The sequence below is a fragment of the Osmia lignaria genome, chromosome 13 (assembly GCF_051020975.1).
Source record: "Osmia lignaria lignaria isolate PbOS001 chromosome 13, iyOsmLign1, whole genome shotgun sequence".
In the NCBI taxonomy this organism is placed as follows: Eukaryota; Metazoa; Arthropoda; class Insecta; order Hymenoptera; family Megachilidae; genus Osmia; species Osmia lignaria.
In genome coordinates, this window is record NC_135044.1 from 3,645,518 (window position 1) to 3,659,164 (window position 13,647).

A 13,647-nucleotide genomic window follows, 5' to 3' on the forward strand; every position below is an offset into this window, starting at 1 on the left:
GGCTCCAAGGGCGACTGCTCGAAACCGAGTTTTCACCGCATGGAATGTTCTTCAACAGTTGTTTGCGGTTTCTTACCTAAAATTTTGAGATGGATGCACATGCTGAGAAGGCAGCACGAGAAGTTTCCATGCTCCTTGGAAATACATTTGTCCGGAGGTAAAAGCCGGCTTTGAATTTCAGGACCCGTTATTTTCTTCTCGGCCAAGTCTTTTCAATAGCATTGTTCTTTTCCAACGCGTCTTTCTAATTATAGTAGAATCTACGAATGTAAATTAAATTATATTTGATATTACAATTATAAATAAATATTCGATTTCGTTTATATTATCTTCTCAATAACATGGTATATTGTCAAAAGGACTGAGAGTGAAATGTGAAAAGCTCGTAAACGCCATTGAAAGTATACAGGACGTTAAAAAATTCCCTGAAGACCTCTACACCGCTGGATAGATCACGAGAAATCGAAGTGAAAAGTTCTGTAGCATTTTTCGATGGGATCAGTAGTTTAGCCACATTTCGTTGTTGAAAATTGAAAAATTGACCCATCAATGCGCAGCTTGAGAGGCAAGACCCGCAGAGTAGGAGACTAGCCTCCTTTGCCGCCGACGAGCCGCGCAGCAGAGCGTCACGCTTACGCATGCGCAGCAGAGCGTCGCGCTTACGCATGCGCAGCTGAACGTCGCGCTTACGCATGCGCTGAGAGTCTAAGTACTGGAGACGGAATTAATTATTTAAATAATTCAAACGTTGTTTGCTACTGTAAAGATAACAATTTTATGGTTTTTTGGATATGTTCGATATCATATGTTCGATGTAGAGCTCTTCAGGGTACTTTTTAACACCCTGTATATGACCTGGAGAATAGATCCTCGAAGGGTCTATGATTTTCCCTCTGCAATAATCATATTTTGTAGCGTCAGTCACGCGTTTGGAAATTCGACCATTTCACGTTCGAAGAACGGTCTTGGTAATTGGATGAAATACAATTTGTCAGGTACCCGTAGCTATAAATCACGTTCGGTAGTAAAAACGACCGATTCTTTTCACTTTCGTTGAGACGAGCGAGAAATGTGTGTCAGGAGGTCATCGGGACATTGGCCGTGTTCCACTTTCCAGCCCCCTTTCCCTTTTCGAGAGCGAACATTGCTGTGTTCGCGTTTCAGAAAAGGAACCAACACAGACAGAAGAATGACACCTTTTCATTTCCTACTTTTACCCCACGAGTTTCGCAATTCGTCTCTTCTACACTGTCTAAAATTCAATTAGAAACTAAATTCGCAACTTTTCGATAATTTCATCGCGATGTTCAAAATGTTGACATATTCATAAACAAAGATTCCTAATAATAGAAAAATGTGACACAAAGTGCACAATTAAAATCAAAGATAGTGATCCTAACGTGTACCTGAAATACGACTCATTCGAGCGACAATAAACGTCACATAAATGAAGCGGTCATTAATATCCGTCCACCCTTTCCCACCGCTAATCCTTCTTTTTCCTCGCGTCGTAATATAAACTCATTGAAATGGTGCAACGTCATTAAACAGGCTCGCGATATAAAGGCGGGTATTGTCACACTTTCCATCGTAATCGTTTCATCGGCTACCGGCAAGATTTATTTTTCCGTTGAAATCACTGAAACAGCATAAATGTAGGAGGTGTGTCGTTTATGGTATCGTTTGAAGAACCGTAGCGTCGAGGGTGGACGAGTTATGAACAGGGTGTTTAAAAAAATGTATTTACTATGAAAATAATAAATCTCTGTAAATTACAGTTCACTTACAGTTTTTATAAATGAAATCAATGCCTGATTCTTGAAAACCAGTTGCCTCGATTGATTAATTAATCATTGATTACTGACCTGATTTCACTTGTTAGATATAATCTTGAATCATTAATCAGATTAAGTTTTGCTCAACTCAACCTCTAGGTTCTTGAAAATTTCACTTAATTTTTTTTTTTGTTCTACACCCTGTGTACTTGTAAGTGTACACGAGAATATATGTATTTATATACGCGTAATGGAGTAGCTATTAATATTAGTCCGCCTTCTGGAAATAATTTCTGTCGGTGCAGCAGTACGTGCAGCGTTATGCAATATCGTTTTACGAGCCCCTAATGACACCGTTAAACGAATGCCATTCTAACGGCGGGTGTTATCGTTCTTTGCAGACGTCGTAAATACAGGTCGCGGATGGACAGGAGTCGTGTGTAATCGGTTAGTCGTTAATATCAGTCCACCTACCCGATATCATTTCAACGCTTACCGCCGCCGCACTTATCCCGGAAATGGCTTTCACTTTCTCCCCCACCGGGTGGTAGTCAGGTAACTTTCACTAACGAGGGCCTCTGCGAAACGGCTCGTGCTAGCACCTACGTTTATTGTGGATCGGTTAAAAAACGAGAGGAAGAAAGAACCGGGTTTCTGGGTCGTTCAAGAGACAAAGAATTCTCTCGTTTTCTTACCCGACGACCTCGTGTTCCTATTTTCGAGCACGACCGTTTCTTTCCAACTGAAATTTTCTCAGCACAGACAAAATCTTACAGCCCATTTTCTAGTCTTATTCTGACGCGTTGACTTCGGCTTGTAAAATAGGAATAAACTTGCTCTCACTACCAGACACTGGCAATTATGGCCGGCAATCGAGGACTTTCGTGTCAATAATTGTAAATGCATAAAACCGTAAACGGCGGGCACGAGGAGGCACGCGAGGGCCACGCTTGAGGAGGCCTCAGCCAAAGCGGAAGTCACCCTCGGCATCCTCTCGATCGATGCAACCTTCTTTCTTCCCTTTTCCAAGGTTAACATTTTTACGACCGATGGAAAGGTTTGCCGTTGAATTTTCCTACGCTCCGACAGATGTTCGGATATACGAGTCATATTTTTAATTTTTCATAAGATAATACTAAATTATTATACGTCGCGTTATAAATTTCGAAGATATTTAGATCAAACGGTTGGTTAATTATAACGATTCACGAGTAAAAAGAGGATGCCAAACGTAGAACCGATAGCGTGCGCTGAATCGTAGAAATGTAATGGGGTCAGTCGACCGAAACATGATGGAAACGGCTAGGCCGTCATACCGGAGGTCGACGATCGTTAAACACAAAGACTATATTATGCGAAATCGAGTGAACACGCTCGGATATAGCGCGCCTGATCAAGATGCATTATCGAATCGGTATCGTGTATGTATTATTCCTGGCCTTCGAAAGGGATCGAATAGGGACATCGTATCACGCGTAAACCATCCAAGTAGGTCGCGACCCCGAAATATATGCCACCGAACTGTCTACCAGCACGAGTTCTATAGCTTCTTCGCTTTTAGGCCGTCTGCCTTTCGAGGTTAAAGGTCAGCCCACTTCTGCTTCTCATACGAAACGTATTTATAGCTGGATACTTGTTACTTCTATACCTACCATTATAGAGCATCATCGAACAAACTTTCTTAAATAAAGGGGTTACTTTCCGTTGGAATTTATTCGATAGATTGAAAGAGATAACACTTGCTTGTTCAATTGCTTACGTAAATAGACCCTCGATCGTACCGGCATTCAAATCGAAAGGATTAATTAGGTCATTAAACAGCGAAAGTTCCATTTAGTTTTCGAACAATTTCACTTTTTCTGTGTCTTACCGATGTATTTACTTTTACCAGATTGCAAGATCGGGTTCAATTCACTTTCTACACGTTTACCATAAATAGTTTTATGCGAGACCGTTCCTCGTGTACGGCACGCGACGGGGATTGATGCATGCCGTTGTCTCGTGGAAAACACGATCTGCCGACCTTGTTTCTGACCGTCGAAAGTAGAATTCACGGTAGACACGAAGAAGAATTCCTCTCGGCTCATTGTCTGTCGGCGAACAATAAGGTAAACTCTGAATAAGTGGGTGAATAGGTCACCGGTTACGCGGCAGAAAACGGAGCAGTTCGCCTCTTTCACCGAGCAAAAAGGACCGACCGGTTAAATCGAAAGTCTGAAGGCATGTGTTTGGGAAAGCTTATGGAATGATACTCTATTGAAATTCGTCGTTGAATGCTCGTTCGCTTTCGCTTGTAACACTTGAACGAGTGTTCAACATTTCGACGCTGTTTACGTGGGCTTTTTATTTTAATAAACGTGTCAAGTTTACATTCGCAAAAAAAATTAAAGACGTGAATTAGTCAGAAATTGATTAAATTCAGTTTTCTTTCAATTTTTCGACAACTTTATGTCATGAAATCATGTCAGAATCGATATGCTTCGAAATTGATCAATAGTTACTATAACTGGGATTTTATTAAAAATTTTAGCAAAGGGTCTGTATAGTCATTTTCTTCGTACTTCGAGCTTCAAATTGTTGTATAGTAAGAGTTAATTAGCAGTGGTATCGCGATCTAATTAAAATTTCTTTAAGAGGTGCTGCCCTCTGGTCGATCCTCTTTGAATCAAGAGTCACGGTAGATCGCGATCCAGGAGATCATTTAAAATAGCAGCTGCATCACGATCACAAGAGGTTTACCGATCGTACTCTCACTTTCTCTGCGATATTGTTGACGACCCGGTTTTCAGGCGACACAGTTTGCCCGATCGGACGAGAAAGTGAACGTAGTTCTCCTCCTTCTCTCCGTCTAGCTGGAGAAATCTTTTGCGTAGGTGAGACCGAACACGAAAGCTTTTGTCCACACGGTAATCAGTGTGCCATGGTATATCGTTGACTTTCGAGAAATCGCGTAGATAAATCTTTTCTGCCGACTTCCTAGCTGTACAACCTTCCACAGTGAAAGTTTTGCCTCGATTATTGGAAATCGAATTTTCCTTTCTTTTTTTTTTTCACGCAACATTTGTATAGCGACGTTTGGGGTCATAGATTTTAAATGAAAAACACGATACTTTCGTAAGATTGTCACGATAAGAATTGAAACGGGGAAAAGAGGCGTGTAATTAGAGATGCTCGATTTCATATTCGACGCACGATAATACGATTCCAGCGTGGAATAAGAGTGCGCCACGTAAGCTGGTATTTTCAGCAGGATGACAAATGTTAAAGACACAGTGACGTCAGTGATCACAAACGACATTCCATTGTCACAAAGGTCGACGACGGTTTGTTCCGTCGTCAGAGGAAAAGTCATAGAGGAAGTAGTTTATCAGAGGACTCGTTTGAATCATGGATCATCGATACGTCTAGTCATATCTATACCGACTTCGATCGCATTTTATTGCAATAATGTATCATCTCAATGATTTATGCACGAATTAGGCTAACTGTCCCTAAGTAACTTAGGCTAATTCATTTCCTGTTGAAAATCAAGTCGATGTCAGATGCGGTGTCTTGTAGCTTGTAGATACTTTATTTGGCTCACCTTGTATAATCTTGTCTGTGAACGATAAAAAAAGTAATTCATATTTATGCGGTTCTCACAGTGACACACGCTTCTGGTAATGATCGAGGCACGCTTAGACGAGCCTCGCACACGTGAGATCATCTACACATTAAGCGTCTTTTCCACACGAGTCAAGGTTGGCTTCCAAGGTTTTACCCAGAGCATTTCCTAGTTGATTACGTTCAATGAAACGCATTATGCATGTGCGTTCGACTGGATGTCAACCGATAGCTGGCTGTCCTCAAGCGCTTCAATCCGCTCGTCAATGAGGATGGATTCGCGTGTGTACCTGACAGATAGCGAACACCTTTTTAATTGAATCGAATCAAAGATTTCATAGAATAATCGTGTTTCATTTAAAAATTAATGATTCGCGATCATTGCGATGTCAGTTGATTTCCAAATTCATCTGTTCTTGGGTACCTTATCGTTTTCTATAGAATAAAATGTTTTCATCAGATTCAGTTGTTGCGTTATTATTATTACAAATTTAAGGAATTATTAGTGTAAATTAAATTTGTGGTACCAAAACCCTCATAGCACTCGAAATTCTTCGTAAATTCTCTTTCCATTCGTTGAAAATCAAATACTTTGCCGTTGATTCTTTGATTCTTCTCTGAAACGAGCGGATCGAGAGGCTGCGTTCGAGTTGAACGAACAAAGCGTACTGGAACATCCGGATACACGTATTGGAACAAAACAGAGTAGCAATGTTATATACGGATGTATGTATGTATAATGGCGACAAGGCTACGAGGCTCTCGAGCCGTTGAACGAAACCCGTAGACAAAGGAATCGCAAAGCCGAGGCCTTCATAGCACGTGTGTAACTGCCTTTAACGCTATGGGGAAACATAAATAAAGTCAGGGTCGAGTGACCACACGTCATCGTCCCTCCATCCCATACACCCGTCCTGTTCCGCCCAGTAAACGATGGTTATTCACTAAACATTTGACTCGAAGAAAGTTTTATTGCCTGGGAATTTCACTGTGCAACGATTTTCAATGGGTTCTCGCGTACCTGACGGAATTTGTAACATCGTATGGTGCACGTAAAGGGTTCGCTTAACCGTCCACTTAAAAGGACTTATTGTCGGGGGTAATGGTTTGCGGAATTTTTATGGGTTTACTTATACAAAAGAATTACAATGAACGAATCGATTTCCAAATAAATTCAGCCATTATCCGTGCAATAAAATATATTGCAACCGTCGAAATCAGAATCCATGTACGAGTTAGCAAAGTTCAACATCGAGTTTCGAGAACTAGGACGAAGACAATTTGCATTGTCAGAGGACATCTGCTTGTTTGTGCAGTTTGGAGGTCCTACGAGGCTTTTGTCCCGGAAAATGTTCATTAAGACCAGGGAGGGATGCGCGACATTTATGCACAATGATTGGCCATGAATTCGCGTTATTTAAGGTAATCGTTGCAGGTAGATAAACAGGTGTGGCTGCGAGTTAAATCTTAACATGGAAGTTGACCCCGATCGTTTCGTTTGCTTTATTAATTATGCGCGATAAATATTCATTTACACAGACCGATCGTTCGATAGGTATCTTAATTTGGACGATTATGTGCGGCCTCGTTGAAAGTTTGCACGGCAAGAACGTCAGGTGTTCATTATTGCCTTTTCTTGCTTTATCCACGTTCCATCGATAACACCTGGCCGAATTTGATTACGTTTTGCCGATCAGACACGAGTATCGTGAAATTTTCATTTCGAACGGTGATCGTTTGGATTTGGATAATTATGAATTTCGCAAATTTTAAGGGATGAGTTCATCTCTTTCAAAATTCTCTTACTTACACAACTCGATGTCTTCTATAATCTAGTAAAGTTTCGGAAGATATTCCTCGCCCAGATATCTAGTGAATCCACGATAACGTCCATCGATTGTCATAATCATTTTGTTAGCTTTGACGCGTGTGCATAAGGACGCCTCGGGCAAGGATCATTCCCGGTTTCTCTTTAAGACCGTTTTCGCCCGAAGGACGCGTGCATCGACCGATTAAAGACACTGCAATTATCACACGGGGACCAGTTCCCGCTATTCCAGTTCTACTCATCGTTACGTAATCCCGATTGTCGGATCGCATGAATATTCTCGCGGGATCCGTTATATCGTTGCACGCGTGAATGAGCCAATGCAGCCTTTATGCAACGGCCTTCTTCCGATTCGGAGCCGTGCATTCATGGTTGCATTCTTGCACCGGGGATCACCCCGGCTTTCAGAGGAAACGATCAGATTCTCTAGTATTTCATTTGGAAATTTTCACTGTGATTAATAGGATGACTGTCGTTGAATTTTGATCGGAAAACGTGCGGTACTTGAATACCGTATCGCAAATTGCATCGTTGTTTTATTTGGAACACGTGGGTAGACAAAGGTGGCGTTAGAACGTCGAGTGACGTTGGTTCTACTTTTTTTCTTCATCGACAATTTTTTCTTTTTTTTCAAATCGATCGAAGAATCAGGAGGTCGTCGTGACGTGTTAGCAGTACCGCTATCCTCTCACCTGCGTGAGAGGTGTCCTTCATCGGCCTTGAAGTCCTGTCCCGTTTTTCCTTCAATGACAACACCAGTTAATTATTCATCCGTGATTGTTCTCTACTGCTTTTGTTTCCTTCCCCATTTCTATTGTTCTTTAAATCTTCGTTTTTAATTATATAATCGAAGGTCCAACAATTAACCTTGTTCTTTTTTCTTTATTTTCAAGTAGTAATACGTTTAAGGATTTTCAATTTACTCTCTATCCAATGTGCTAGAATTAATACCCCACTATTATATCGTTCCTCCATCGATCTCAAGGAATTTTCTTGATAGAGACTTGGGTAAACTACCGTCTACATTTACCCTGGTAAACCGTTGGAAAACTAGGTGTACGATCAAATAGCTTCGTCGAGGATATTTCAGTAATGTTTATCTCCGTCCACATCTCGAAGGACACTGCATACAGAATGACACGATCGATATCTCGGAATTGTGCTTCGCATTGTATGCAGTTCGCTATAACGGACCTTCCAGCTGACAATCAAGCTGACCTTTGTCACATCACATTCTTTTTATCGTAACTGAAAGATATTTCCTTCGGTTGAACGCGATTTCCTCAAATTCCAATTAGTCAAATTGAAAAGGAGAGAAACATCTTGATCACCGCAGTAGAAATAGTTGTATTTAGTCAGACATACGATAAAACATAGATTATCTAAGATATTAAAAATTCATTCTTTAATACGATACGCTTTGGTTTATCATTCTACATTATTAGACTGATTTTCTGATAATTTATCGTTTTTACTTATTAATCATTTGAATTAGCGTTAACGATGGAGATTATACGGAACGTTCTTTGTCTGTCGCGTTGGAAAAAAAGACAATGGTCGAATGGAAACAATGAGCGATCGATAGAACGATACGTTCTTTTACATCGTCAAAGTATCGAGGACACATGGACGATTAATTGCTGGCAATGATCCGTTTGGATCGCGAGCTTTGGGGAAGTGTTAACGACTCGTCTAGACGGAAACGTTTGGTAAAAGGAAGGTATCTATCAACCGCAACGTCCTGTGTCGCATTACAAACTTTCATGGTCGTTGTGAACGTGAAAGAAAATCATTATACTTGGGGAATACCAATTGCAGCCACGAGTGTATTTTTAGTCGAACTGCTTTGCTAATCGTCCTGCACCATGGACAAGTGGCGCTTAATAACAGCTTAAGCGCGAAGGAACATTTAACCCTTTCAGCTCAATAATTTTTTACACACAAACATTGAGATACGAAAGGATGAATTGTAACAAATATAAATTCCGGTTGAAACATTTCACTTTTCGATTCGATCCGATCGAGTTAACGAGGACGAGATCGTAATCGCGTGACATTTTTAAAATTGCATTTATGCAAGCCGTAAATGTCATCAGGGAGACCTTGGCGCCGTTCTAAATCTTCTTTTCTGCAAGAACCGCACAAATTTCTACGCTTTCGAAAACGAGGACGGGAAGGTAATGACGCGATTTCCTGGCCGCGTGTACTTGCACAGGGAACAAACATTGTCTCGAGGGAGGCCGCAATGTCCTGTGTCACATTTCAGCAACGACCGTTCCAGCGTACGCGATGCGTTCGCGATGGGAACGAGAAACGCGTTTAAAAAAGAACCGCAACTTCCTCGAGAAGTGGCGAAATCAAGGATACGATGCTTTCTTCCCTACCCGTTCCTCGGATTTGTTTGTTCTGGAATTACACTGGTTAAAGAGACCTTCGCGGAGGACCTCGGTATTTCCGAGTGTTTACGTAAAAATTTCCGACAAACACGAGGAAAAATATCGCGGAAGGATTACGTTTAAGATTCTTCGGCGTATTCTTGATCCTATGGAAGATTGGACGTAGAGTAGACGAGGTTGTTTCGAAAACTCTGATATTATATTAGGAAATAAATTTGAACATTTCATTTCGCAACTATTTAAATTCTGTTGCATAAAGAATGATAAAATGATTAGAAATAGAGGAAATACGAATGCTCAAGCGATTATATCTCGCGTTAGAAAGGCACCCTAAATTGAAAGAAGAAGAAGGGTGAACAAACTCGAGGGGGCAAGTACTCGCGTTCGGAAAATAAAAGATGTCGGTGGTTGATTATTATCAGCGAGCGAATGTTTCCAGCGATCTCGGTCACCCTTCAAGATCTGACCTGACCTCGGATCAGAATTGAACGTCGGGGACTTAAAGGCAGCGTGAACAGTGCTGCAATCCTGACCAATCAGCGAACAAACAGACGCGCCGGGAATAAAGGTAAGTCTAATTGACGCAATTCATATTTAAACGAGGTCCACGTCCTTGGCTGTTCATCTCGCAAAATTGATAACCGTTCGCGTAAGACGAGCGCGATGAATTCTCTTGTGATATTCAAACGTTGTCGTTCTTTGTCGACGAACGGGGTCATTCCACGACATTATCAGACCTTTTATTTTACTCGGACGGAGAGAACGTTGCCCTCCCCTGACGAAGGTCAGCCAGCGGGATCGTTGTTCTCCTTTTCGCGAGGAAAATCAACCCGGCATTGAAAATGTTCGATTAACAAGTGAAATTTTCTTCTTAACGATTCTTCTTACTTTTGCGAAAATTCCAAGTTAGATAAGCGAAATTACAAAAAAGTTAGATAAGCGTTGAGATTTGCTGACCTTGTCACTGAAATTTGACTTCTTTTGAATAATTAGTTGTCACTTAAGCTTGGCGTAGAATCTATCAATTTGCATCGCTATCGGTTCAAATAGAATTCAGTGTTAAGCATCGGTTCGAAGGTTACATTTTTTTGCCTTCATAAATTCGCGATATTTCCACTGGCGTACGCATGATTTTAGAAATAAATTTTCGCAGGAGACAAGGAGCGCGTTATCGTAAGTGTAACCTTGCCTGGAGACGTTTAATTGGCGCTGCTGTTAACAGCAACTTTTGCATTTATCGCGTCGGCTATTATTGTCTTCCGACGCGTTCCGATAACGTTGTTCCGAGAGGTGACCTCGCGGGTCCGTTAACTTTTATTTCGTATCTATCTGTAGGATATCGCCCTCGGAGAGAAAGGTCAGTCATGGACTTTGATCGCGTTCTCGCGACGGGGTGGTTAACATCGCTGATTCGTCTTATCTTTTCTGTTTATTCGTCACGGATCGCGTTTCATTGGAAAAATTCATCTTTCTTGTGTCACCGAAACAAGATCACGGGTTCGATAAATAAAGTTCCTTATTTACGAGCGAAAGTGTCTTCTATTTATACAGGTCGTTATCCGTTTAAAAAGCGACGTTTAAGCTCACCATTCATGTTTGGTCCTACAGGGTGTGCCCATGGCAATCCCCTCGACCTACTTTCGCTCGTGTCTACTGGAAATCGAAGAGGGTCAGGCTCGATGACAGGATATCCTGGGATCGTTACGTACGTTGCGAACGCGTGAGAACATAATTCGCTGCCACCTAATTTCACGTCAATCGTTGCGAATACTTTTCAACTCTTTCCCCTTTCCTGATTACAATCTCCTCTCATTTGTTCATTTTTTCAAGATTTTCTTACAAGGAAATTGTCTATTTTTTCGTGCGATCATCAAAGTAGCGTTTCTCACCGATAAGCCTCGGCTTGTTAACGCGATAAGTTACTTTGCACGACATAATCAATACGTTTTAAATATATATCATTAGCTGCTAATCGAACGATGTTTCTTTAGTGCAGTGGCAGCTTGCATAACGCATTCTCTCAATGCCAAGGTAACGTGTTTCGTTGCATGCGAATAAGCTTACGTTACACGGTGAATATCTGCTACCAGAAACGATTGACCTTACGATACCGAGAACTTTGGTACTCGTGTTACGTGAATAACACGTACGTACGTGCACGAGTAGATAACACTAGTTGACTGTTCAATAAGATTCACGTGCCTCCTCTAACATGTCGTAAGCAAACATATTGCGATGGAAACTCGATTGATTGGAAAAATCTATGCGACCTTGTCATGGAATTCGACTGTGATTATATGTAGGTGGTCAATCGATCGGAAATTCGATACAATTGCTTACATAGGTGTGACAAGTAATTAAGGTGATTATCAGTATTGGTGATTAGCACAGTTTCAAGATATCGTTTGATAGTTACTTACTTAATTAAAGTTTCGATTAGACTCAGAATCAATATGTCTTTCATTAATTTTTTTCTGATTCACCCACTGAATTTTGATACTCTGTAGATTAGAAATAAAAAGCATTGATTTCAATAGAAATAGGATTTGATAACAGAATTACGGCTCAAGTTCCTTTGTGTAGATTTTATCAGTCCTTCATCTTTTTCCTGGCTTTCTGTTCTTTTTCCTTTCCTTCAAGTGGAAAAGCTAATCCTCTTATCGTTATCGTAGATTAGCTGCGACACCCATCTAGACGCCAGTTTCTCATCTCGATTTTCTTTTAGTCGCCTCAGATAATAATAATCATCCACGTTCTTGCTTTTCACTGAAATGTAAAAACTCATGGAAACGCAATTATTTCTAAGTAATTACTATTGAGTCGTGACTTTTTGCTTTGTTCGACACAATAATCGACGTTATAGACGTAGCCATTAAGGATATGTTGTAGATTTGTTATTTTAAAACAGTGCTATGGTTATGATAACGTTCAAATTTTTTCTTTTTTTCTTTAATTAGTGGGATAATTGTTATACCCTTATCGCTTTAACGATTCTAATGCTATTAATCAGTGTGAATTTTTAACAACGTGGCTAAGTACTTACACACCACAGGAATACAGAAGAGAAAACAATTTCCAAGGTCCACCTATCTTGGAATCGTTCTTTTACAATCTGGTATTCCACGAAATTTTCAATTTCTTGAGTAATTCGAGTACCAAGATAGAGACTCACGTGTCTTCGTATCCTTGAACTTGACGATGCTGACGCACCGTTTCCATAATGCTAATGGGACTATTTGCGCCACACGGTTGATAACGCACGATTGTCATTCACGTGCCGTTTCTCTCTGTCCTTCGATCGCGAATCTATATCTTTTCTCCTCTTTTTTTTCGTCCGTCAATCTCGGCATTAAACGCTCTTAAAGAACAAGACTTACACGTGGACGATCGTAGGACGTACATACATACGTACACGTCCCGAAAAAAGTTTCAGCTTAAATTTTATTATAGAAGGTTTTTGTCGTGTCGTTCAGAGAAGTTTATCGCGATGAAATATATTCGCCGGATAATAAGATTTAAGAGCGAAAGTTATTCATTCCACTTATTTTCCTCCAATGGCGGTTGACTTTTTCTTAGATCGTTATAGAGCCTATCTGAACTAGAAATTGCTTCGAGACCCACCAAAGGAATTTTTGTAGAAATTGGCTAGAACCGTTTCTCGAGACGTCTTAAGTGCTTTGCTTCTCTGTAAATGTACTTTGATTTTCAGGAATCTCTCCGTAGGGCAACCGTCTACCCCTATATCATGGCTTATAAAGCTTCTTTCTTACCCCGTTTTTTTGCTAGTAGGCTGACAAAATAAATTCTGCATAAATTTAGCTCCTCTGTTTATCGGCTGAAACTTTGACAGAAAGTATGATTTAAACATTCTGATAAAAATTGAACGTTTCTCGTTCGATACCTGCAAGATAATCTAATCTCCCGCTTTATTTAACAACGAAGTTTATTTCTATATCCTCGGCTCACGAGAAGTCATGAAACGTTTAAAATAGACGTCCAAGTGTGGAGTGTCGTGTTAAGGAATCGTAGAAAATACTTTGAACGA

At 40.6% G+C, this 13,647-nt stretch overlaps 1 protein-coding gene across 7 annotated transcripts in view; it reads right to left on the reverse strand.

Annotated features, from left to right (window-relative positions):
• LOC117601888 (uncharacterized) overlaps nt 1-13,647 on the reverse strand; it is an 86,165-nt gene that overhangs the window by 11,393 nt on the left and 61,125 nt on the right. The window contains exons 6-7 of one of the 7 annotated variants that reach the window (XR_013063248.1): nt 1,407-5,668; nt 77-260 (exon numbers count right to left, since the gene is read on the reverse strand). The exons of 4 other annotated variants lie outside the window; for them this stretch is intronic. The gene's annotated coding sequence lies outside the window, so the exon portion shown is untranslated. Of the gene's footprint in view, nt 1-76; nt 261-433; nt 850-1,406; nt 5,669-13,647 lie in introns of those variants that run through there. 2 more of the 7 variants (XR_004580823.2, XR_013063249.1) reach the window with 2 other exon arrangements.